Below are 10,208 nucleotides of genomic sequence, written 5' to 3' on the forward strand. Positions count from 1 at the left end.
GAAAACCTTTTCCCTCAATTGTTCTTTTTAAAGATGGTTGCTCAGCATTGACACAGAAAAACATTCGACATAAAACTGGAGCCGTTCGCAGCTGCAAATGACCCAGAAATGATTGAAATGCACTGACCACAAAGAAAGGAACTTGTGCCCCAGGCAGGCCTCCTGTGCATGGGGGTGGCTAGGGGCCCTGGACATGCCCAAGTGGGCAGTGCTGGACTCCACAGTCGAGGGGACAGAAGAAGGAACATGCTCTTATGGCTCCGCTCAGAGAGGCAACCCTGATGGAGACGGGGCGAGCCCCTCATGCATTCTGGATGTCCCGGTGATTCTTGGGCACTGCCCGAATCTCAGCACCTTCATGACCTGGGTGGGGGGAGGGCAGCCCAGCAGCCTCAGGTCCCACGAGGCCTCCGGGGCTTGGTGGGCTTGTGGTTCGGGTGGCTCTCGTCCGGCCACATGGCCTCCATCCCATTGGCCAGGTCGACCCCCATTGCCTGGTGACAGGCCAATGTCAGTCAGTGAACCTCCACCACTGACCCACCCCCAAAAAGGCCCCCATATAGTAAAAGTTGCCCTGGTCCCTGGGGACGTGGGCCTGGGACTGCAACCATNTGACCCACCCCCAAAAAGGCCCCCATATAGTAAAAGTTGCCCTGGTCCCTGGGGACGTGGGCCTGGGACTGCTACCATCGCACGTAGCTGAAGTTCTCATTGGCCACCCAGTAGAAACTGGGGTACAGGGTGACAAAGGGGGGACAGGATCTCCACACCCACGTGGTCATGGAACTTCATGTCCACATCGGCGCACACCAGGTCGTCCACCTCACGGAGGAAGCGCTGCTCACAGAAGCAGCTGATCATTGCCATGTGCTGCATGGACACATCCTGACAGCGTGGGGCGCCATGGACCTCGAGGACCACCACCCTCCGGCCTTCCCAGAGAGGCACACAGTCCCGGCAGCTGGTCATTGGTGAAGACGTACTAGGTGACCCTGTGTCCACCATGAGGAGTACCACCCACTGGCCCTCACGGAGGGGCACACGGGCACGGCAGCTGGTGGTTGGTGAAGACGTACTAGGTGACCCTGTGTCCACCATAAGGACCACCACCCTCCAGCCCTCACAGAGGGGCACACGGGGCACAGCAACCAGCTGGTCAGTGAAGACCTAGTAGGTGACCCTGTGTCCCACCATGAAGTGCTTCTTCGCCGTCTGCAGGAACAGCTCCAGGAAGACCACATAGCTACAGAGACAGGGACAGGGGACAGGGTGAGAGGAGGGTCACTGCCAGAGGCTGGCAGCAGGACCCCGAAGCTGAGGGCCATAGACCTGTGTACCTTCTTCAAGGGGCAGGCCGTGGGCTGCTTTAAGCAACAGCCACTCTCCTGGCCTCTCCTGAGTGAGTCTGCCCATGGGGCCTCCCTACCTTCTGCTCCCAGAGATGGGGGCTGTCAGCACCCCATCTTACAAAGGGGTGCCTAAGGCTTAAGAGGTTGGAAGCCCATGCAGCCCCACATGGAACACTCCCCCTGCACTGAGCTCCCGGGCAAACCCCCAGGTCCTGTCCCCACCTGCCAGGAGCAGAGCACCTTGGGGCACAGCCCTTGTTTCTATGCCCTACAGTCTGGGTAGAACCAGCAGGGCCGGCCACCTGCCCCACTTTGTTTTGAGTGGGATGTTGCTGACCCCCACAGAGTGGTCTCCACCCTGTAGGGTCCTCCTTGAAGGCTACTGGGCATCCTGCTGACAAGGTCCTCATTAACCCCTGGTATTCCTAGGAGGGGTCACCCTCGAACTCCCCCAGGTCAGGAATCAGGTCCAGCCCATGGTCAGGGAAGGGGAAAGAGGACCTCTGGAAGAAGAAGGAGCTTGCTTAGGCCCCACCCTTGAATCCAAGGGTGTAAGCTTCCAGGTCCAGGTCTACATCTCCCCAGACAAGAAGTTGGGAGTCTTGTCCAACCACCTCACATGGCTGGTCCCCCTCTGAGGGGACTACCTGCTCTCCACCATAGGGACAGCAGCTCCCCCATCATCAGACAAGTTTGGTGAGCCCCTCTGAGACTGATTTTTTTGTGCAGACACTAAGGCTACATCCTTACGCCTGCCCCATCATGGGCAGGTTAGCAAATTGCTCACATCGGGAAGGCAGGCACTACATTTAAATAGCGGACAGGCACATTCAACCAGCAGAAATGAGTCAGGTCATCAGGGGGCAATTCGGGGCCCAGCCAATGGGGAAACAAGCCAAACATGAAGCAGGGGGAGAGAAGAGTGCTCCTGGCAGAGGGCACAGTGATTGCAAAGTCTTGGACTCAGGCCTGAGGCACATGTGGGACAATCATACCCCTGGGTGGTCACAGAGGGAGAGGCCGTGGTGGGAGAGGTGAGGCTGGAAAGGATGGGCAGGAGGGGAGCAGACCACAGAGAGGCCCAAATGTTATGTGTCGAAAAGATCACTCTGGTTACTGGAGGAGAACGGGCTCTGTGCAGAAGAGCGCAGGGAGACCCCTAACCCTAACCTTAACCCTAACAACCCGTAACACCAATGCTAACCACTCATACCGACCCGAATGAAATCATCACAAAACCAGCAAATACATTCCTACATCTCTTAAAATAGATGTAAGAAGCCTGGTCAGAAAAATTGCAAAACCAAGAGCTCGTAAATCTATTGTACATCATAAGTGTCTCTTCACAAACATCTCAGAGGTTGTTCAATATACTGAAAACCAGCAATGTTAAATTATCCTCACCCTGAAGTATAGCTTAGACTAGCTGGGAATAAGATCCTAAATTGAGAAGTTTTTGCTTTCACTCCCAACACTCAAGACATTCTCCTACAGCCCATGAGCTCAGCTGTCATGGATGAGAAAGCCTCTGTGATCCAATTTTCATTTATTTGCAAGTAATATTTTTTATGATTACCATTAATGTTTCTCCATATCTCTGATGTTCTGTGTCTTCACACACAGGGGACTCAGTGAATGTCCTCTGGCTCTGCTGGAATATGATTCCACCCTTGTGAACAACACCTGTTCCCCAGTCTCTGTGCCCTCTTGGGGCTTCTATGGGACTGTTTGGACCCACTCATGGTCCCATCTGTGTAGCTTCACGTCTTTCTTATATTTTTCCTTTAATCTGTTCTGTTACATACCTGTATTCTATCTCATGGTTACTATAGTTTTCTCTTCAGTGTCTGCCCAGTGCTTTGGCTGCTGAAGTTCTCATCAAACACACGTGTGTGCACACAGACGTGCCCATACCTTTTTCCAGATATTCTATTCTATTTGGAGTGTTTTTCTAATCTTAGTCCTCTTTTTTTTCATGCTGTTCTTTTTACTGTGAATTTTAGTTCTTCCCCTTTCTAACATATTTCTTTATGGCCTCAGATTTTCTCTTATTTATGGTTCTCACAAACATAATTCCTCATTTATGGCTTCTGCCAACTCTCCTCTCTCAGTGGCCTGCCATTCTTATGGAAGGAGACTCCTGTCCTCCTCCCTGTGGGGTCCTGACTGCCTCCTGTTGCAGAAGGCCCTTCCCTTCCCCTACCAGAGGGGTTCAGCCAGAGCAGTTCTTCCATGGATGGCGTGGTTTCCATGTATTGGGTCAGCTGTGAATGTCGCACAGGTCAGGGGCATCAGTGGGTCCAGCTGTCTATTTCTGCAGCCTTTATGCAGGACCCCGAAAGTTTCTTTCTTGCTTTGCCCATCCAGAGTGTGGTATTGTCTTTGGAGATGGGGTTTTTTTAGAAGACTTGCATCTCAGGAGAGGGCTCAGACCAGCTCTTTGCATTTTGCAGGTGTTGGTTTCTTTTCACACCTCACTGTGGGCGTAGAGTTCCAGCTCTGACCCAGGTCCAGGGGCCCAAAACTCACAGAGTAGCTTCGAGTCCCTCAAAGTTGCTCGTGCCACAGCATTTCCTCATTTATTTGAGATGGCCTCCTCGTATCAAAGCAAAGAAACCCGTTCTCGTGTTTCTGTTGTACTGAGCTCCGTGTGTCAGTCCCGTGTGGTTGCTGAGTTTACTGCCAGGACAGGACTCATGATTCCTTTGAGTAAAGGGAGAGATCTGTGGGGCCCATCCTCATGACAACTGCAAACCAGGTCTTACAGTAAAATAAAGCTAGTTTCCATTTGGACAATAATGGAAAGGCCTGGGGTTTAGCAATGTCTCAGTAATTTCCAAAAATCCTGAGTAATCTAGAGACACAGATGAGCAAACTATGAATGTGATAAGAATTTGGAAACCAAATCACCTCTTCTGTCTTGTATTAACTCTGCAAATGTAATAGTTATTTTTTTAATGATTTTTTATTATATTATGCTAGTCACCATACAGTACATCCCTGGTTTCCGATGTAAAGTTGGCAGAGGCCACAGACTCGTTGTCTTTTCTTTCCTGGGGGGGATTTCTCCTTCTCGTCATTCTGATGAGGAGAGGTTGTGGGGCTGTCCAGAGCCCAAATTATTGACTGGGACCCAGGCCGTGTGCCCTTGTTTTATAGGGACCTTAGGGATGTGGGCTTCTTGATTTTTCTGCCTGCCTTCTCGGGGAGGGGCCTGCTGTGCCGATACTCAGGCAACCCTGTTTGGGTAGAGTCTCCATGTCCTCTGCAAGGGGTATGGGGGTTGGCACACTTTGAGCCGGTATTTCCAGGCTTTTGTTCTCTGGCAGCTTTCCCTGGCGGTCTGCTGTGCCTCTTCTGAGAGTCAGAGCAGCAATGGCCGAATCTCAGCCTCTGTCTCAGAACAGAGGGATCCCGGACCATTCTCCACTGATGTTCTGGCCACTTTAACTCTGTTTCTGTTGATGCCGCTCAACCCTGAAGCATCCCGGGGTGTGCGCCCCACACCCGGCATCCCAGCCCTCACTTCCAGGGCCGGCACGTCTCTGTCCTTTGTGTTTCTAACACCGCCAGCCGCTAGCCTCCAGCCGCTCCTGCACACTCCCAGAGCTCCCGGTCTCAGTCTGGTTCCAGTGAGCACACCGGAGCTCCGTTTCAGTCTGGTGGTGCGTGTTCCCTGGCTCATGGTCTCAGTCTGCTCTCTCGTGAGTGCCGGTGCACGAGTCTGCCCGCTCCCCCGTGCAGGTGGCTACTGCTTCCTGGTGCCCGAACGTGGCGGCTCCCTCCCCCTTCCGTTTATCTTCCGATATCTGTGCATGGTTTCACGGTTCCCTGCTTCGTACCTCAATACTCAGCGCTGGAGATGTTTCATTTGTAGAGATCCAGATGTATCTTCCTGCGTCTCATGCTGATTCCGTGGATGTTCAGGCTGGTCTGGTACCTATTCATCTCGACTCAGGGGACCGGCTGAAAAAGGGATCCCCTACTCCTCTGCCATCTTAATTCCCTCCTCCTGTGTTTTCATTTTCATTTGTTTCCATGAATTTTAAAAATTCTTCTTTAATTTCCTGGTTAACCCACTCATTCTTTAGTAGGATGCTTTTTAACCTACAAGTGTGAGTTCCTTCCAAAGTTCCTCTTATGATTCTGTTCAAGTCAAGCATTGTGTTCCAAAAATATGCAGGGACTAATCCCAATCTTTTGGTACCAGCTGAAACCTGGTTTGTGACCCAGTATGTGATTTATTCTGGAGAAAGTTCCATGTGCACTCACGAAGAATGTTTTTTCTGTTGCTTTAGGATGGAATGCTCTTTATATATCTGTGAAGTCCATCTGGCCAATGTGTCATTCAAAGCTCTTGTTACCCTGTTGATCTTCTGCTTAGAGGATCTGTCCTTTGCTGTGAGTGGGGTGTTGAAGTCCCTTGCTATTAATGTATGATTATCAATGTGTTTCTTTAATTTTGTTATTAATTGATTTATATAATTGGTTCCTCCCGAGTTAGGAGCATAAATATTTATAACTGTTAGATCTTCTTGTTGACTAGACCCTATAAGTATGATCTAGTGTCCTTCCTCATTCCTTACTACAGTCTTTGGTTTAAAATCTAATTTGTCTGATATGAGGATTGCTACTCCAGTTGTCTTTTGATGTCCATTGGCATGATAAATGGTTCTCCTCCCCCTTACTTTCAATCTGGAGGTGTCTTTAGGTCTAAAATGAGTCTCTTGTAGACAGCATATGGATGGGTATTGCCTTTTTATCCAATCTGATACCCAATGTCTTTTGATTAGAGCATTTAGCCCATTTACATTCCGAGTAACTATCGATGGATATGAATTTAGTGCCATTGTATTACGTGTAACACCCCTGTTTCTGTATATTGTCTCTGTTTCTTCCTGGTCTATGTTACTTTGGGCTCTGTCTTCACTTACAGGATCCCCTTTAATATTTCTTGCAGGGATGGTTTAATGATCACAAATTCTTTTGGTTTCTGTTTGTCCTGGAAGCTCTTTATCTCTACTTCCATTCTGAATGACAGCCTTGCTGGATAAGGTATTCTTGGCTGCATGTCTTTCTCATTAGTACGCTGACTATATCATGCCAGCCCTTTCAGGCCTGTCAGGTCTCTATGGATAGGTCTGCTGCCAGTCTAATGTTTCTACCATTGTATTTTAAGGAGCTCTTGTCTTGAGCTGCTTTCAGGATTTTCTTTTTATTGCTAAAATTTGCAAGCTTCACTATTATATGTTGGGGTGTTGACCTATTTTTACTTAATTTGGGGGCATTCTTTTTGCCTCTTGGACTTGAAAGCCTGTTTCCTTCCCCAGATTAGGGAAATTCTTACCTATGATTTGCTCAAATATACCTCCTGTCCCCCTCCCCCCATCTTTCTTCTCCCTCTGGGACCCCAATAATTTCAATTTGGTTTCATTTTATGGTATTGCTGATTTTTGAAGCCTCCCCTCATGGTCCATCAGTCGTTTTTCTCTCTTTTCCTCAGCTCCCTTCCTTTCCATCATATTGTGTTTTCATTTCCCCTAGCTTTTAGAGCATCCAATTTATTTATTTCTCTTTTTAAAGATGTTATTTATTTATTTAAGAGAGAGAGAGAGATACCAAGAGAGAGCACAAGTGATGGCGGAGGGGAGGGAGAAGCGGACTCCTCAGTGTGCAGGGAGCTTGACATGGGGCTTGAGCCCAAGACCCTGAGGTCATGACCTGAGCCAAGGCAGACACTTAACCGACTGAGCCACCAAGGTGCCTCTATAGCAGCCAATTTAGACTGCATTTCAGTTAAATTATTTTCAATTTCAGTCTGATAAGATTTCATTTCTGCACTAAGAGATTCTCTAGTGTTTTTTAATGCTTTTTTCAAGCCCAGCTAGTTACTTCATAATCATTATCCTGATTTCCAGCTCTGACTTTTTACTTACATCTATATCAATTAGATTTGCGGCAGAGAGTATTACCTCTGGTTTTTTCCTTTGTTGTGAATTCCTCCTTCTAGTCATTTTGTCCAGAGAAGAATGGATGAATGAGAGAACAAGATCAAAAATATTAACCATGACCTAAGCTAAATACACACTAGACAAATCCAAATAGGTCAGAAACCAAAAAAAGAAAGAAAGAAAAACAGGGGCGGGGGAGAGGAATATAATCTCCCAGGTGGACAAAACAGGGTGATCCCCTTTGTCCTGGCTGTATTTTGGTCTGTTTGTTAGAAGACCCTAATTCCCAAAATTTTAAAGAAAGCAAAACTTACATATATATGTAAAAATAAAACCGAACACAGTGAAAGGAAGCCAAGAATGAAGAATATATCCATAAAATGTAAATGTAGGGGCGCCTGGGTGGCACAGCGGTTAAGCGTCTGCCTTCGGCTCAGGGTGTGATCCCGGCGTTATGGGATCGAGCCGCATCAGGCTCCTTCGCTATGAGCCTGCTTCCTCCTCTCCCACTCCCCCTGCTTGTGTTCCCTCTCTCGCTGGCTGTCTCTATCTCTGTCGAAATAAATAAATAAAATCTTTAAAAAAAATGTAAATGTAAAATGGAAGTTAAAAAAAGACAAAAACAAATAGTTGATAAAATAAGAAACTAGTTGAAAAGAAAAAAAAGAAAAAAGGGAAGGAAAATTTTAAACTGAAAGATAGAATCATGAGGAAAAACCTCAAATTCTATATACTGTTTTTCCCTAGTGCTGGATTTTTGAGGTACTATGTGCTTGGTAAACTGTTATTACAGCTGGTCTACTGGGGGAGAGGCCTGCTGTGCTGATTTTCAGTTGTCTTTGCCTCAGCAGAGTTGCACCATCCCTTGCCAGCAGGCCGGGCTCAGTGTAAGCTGCTTTGGGTTCTTCTTTCTGGCTTTTGTTCCCTGAAGCCTTTCCACGCTGCTTCAGAGGATGAAAATAAAAATGGCGGCATCCTGATCTCCAGCCCTGGAGCTGAAAGATCCCGTCCCTCTCTCTTCAGTAAACCCTCAGGGAAAAACAATCTTCACTTTTGTGTGTGCCAAACTCTACAGATTCCTGTGATGTGGACTCATACCAATCTTCCTGGGGAAGGGAGAAGTGTCTCCATGTTTCTGCCCATTGCAGGGTCATCACACAGAGAGCATTTGCCGGATCCTGCTGGGGCTCCCAGTTTATGGCAAACTGAGCTGAGAGGCCACTCCCAGTCTCACTGACCATAACCAGCTTCCCCTCTCCAATGCTTGGGAAGTCTGCTGGCTCAGGCACCCATGTTCTTTCTGTGGTCCCAGGGATCCTGATACCACACTGTCCCACCTAGTATTCTGCCCCACTTCATCACCTGAGCACCTTTCAGGCAGGGACGTCCCTCACTGGAGCAGACTTCTAATGGTTCCAATTTTGTGCTTCGCTGCTGTATCACTTTCTGGTAGTTGGCTTATGAAGGCTTCCTCCACCTGCTGTTTATCTTCTGATATCTCCCCTCAGATTCACTTCTATGCAACTTCTACCTTGCAGAAAGTGGTTGCTTTTTTATTTGTAGAATTACAGCAATTCTTTTCTTACATCTCAGGTTGAGTTCATAGGTGTTCAGAGTGAGTTCATAGTTATCTAGCTAAATTCAAGGGACCAGATGAAACAAGGTCCCCTACTCTTCTGCCATCTTGCCTCTGTCCCATTGTTTCTTTTTCTCCTTTTCTTCTTGACTCCTTTGGATTTAGTATTTTTTATGTTTTCATTTTATTTCCTTTTTATTTTCCTTCAGAAAAGCATATTTCTTTGTTTTAGGATTTTGTAATTACTTTAGAGTTAACAATACTCATCTTTAATTATCCATGATAATTAAATTATCATGATATTAAACATAAATATTGTACCACTTCATATTCTTTCTAAGCATTTTATTATAGTGTGCTTCTATTTTACCCTTCTCAGCCATTGTATTATTGTTTGCGTACATTTTTCTTCTACACGTTATAAAGTCCATATATCTTTTGATTTTCCTTTAAACAATTGATTATCTTTTAAAGTGTTTTTTGACATGAGAAAAACAGTCTTTTATGTTACATATTTACCATTCCCAAAACTCTTTATTACTTTGTCTAGATTTGAATTTCCTTCAGGTGTCAATTTCCTTCTGCCTGAAGAACTTTCTTTACCATTGCTTGTTATCCAAGAGTACCAGCTATAAAGTTTTTCAGTGTTTGTCTTAATGTCTTTTTTTTGCCTTTGTTTTTGAAAGATATTTTCCCCAATGTGTAATTCTAGGTTGATATTTTTTTTTCACTTAGTACTTAAAGGTGTCATTGTTTAATGGTTTGTACTGCTTTTTTTTTAAGATTTTATTTATTTGAGAGAGAGAGAGAGAAAGAGAGAGAGAGCATGAGTGGGGGAAGGGGCAGAGGGAGGGACTATCCAAGCAGACTCCCACTGAACACGGAGCCTGACATGGGGCTTGATCTCACGACCCATGAGATTAGGACCTGAGCCAAAACCAAGAGTCTGACACTTAATTGACTGAGCCATCCAGGTGCCCATGGCTTGTCTTGTTCTTGATGAGATGTCTTTTTTTTTTTAATGATTTTTTATTATATTATGTTAGTCACCATACAGTACATCCCCGGTTTCCAATGTAAAGTTCGATGATTCATTAGTTGCGTATAACACCCAGTGCACCATGCAATACATGCCCTCTTTACTACCCATCACCGGTCTATCCCAATCCCCCACCTCCCTCCCCTCTGAGGCCCTCAGTTGTTTCTCATAGTCCATAGTCGATGAGATGTCTTTCTTATTCTTAACTTAGTTGCTTTATATTTCCCCTCTGACTGCTTTAGCTTTTCTCTTTGTCACTGGTCCTATGGAGTTTGATCATGATTTGTGTATGT

General features: G+C 46.4%; 1 pseudogene; it reads right to left on the reverse strand.

Moving 5' to 3' along the window:
- Positions 1–301: 301 nt before the first annotated feature.
- On the reverse strand, positions 302–1,275 carry LOC117801780 (annotated as a pseudogene).
- Positions 1,276–10,208: the final 8,933 nt, after the last annotated feature.

Source organism: Ailuropoda melanoleuca, chromosome 4 (genome assembly GCF_002007445.2).
Source record: "Ailuropoda melanoleuca isolate Jingjing chromosome 4, ASM200744v2, whole genome shotgun sequence".
Lineage (NCBI taxonomy): Eukaryota > Metazoa > Chordata > Mammalia > Carnivora > Ursidae > Ailuropoda > Ailuropoda melanoleuca.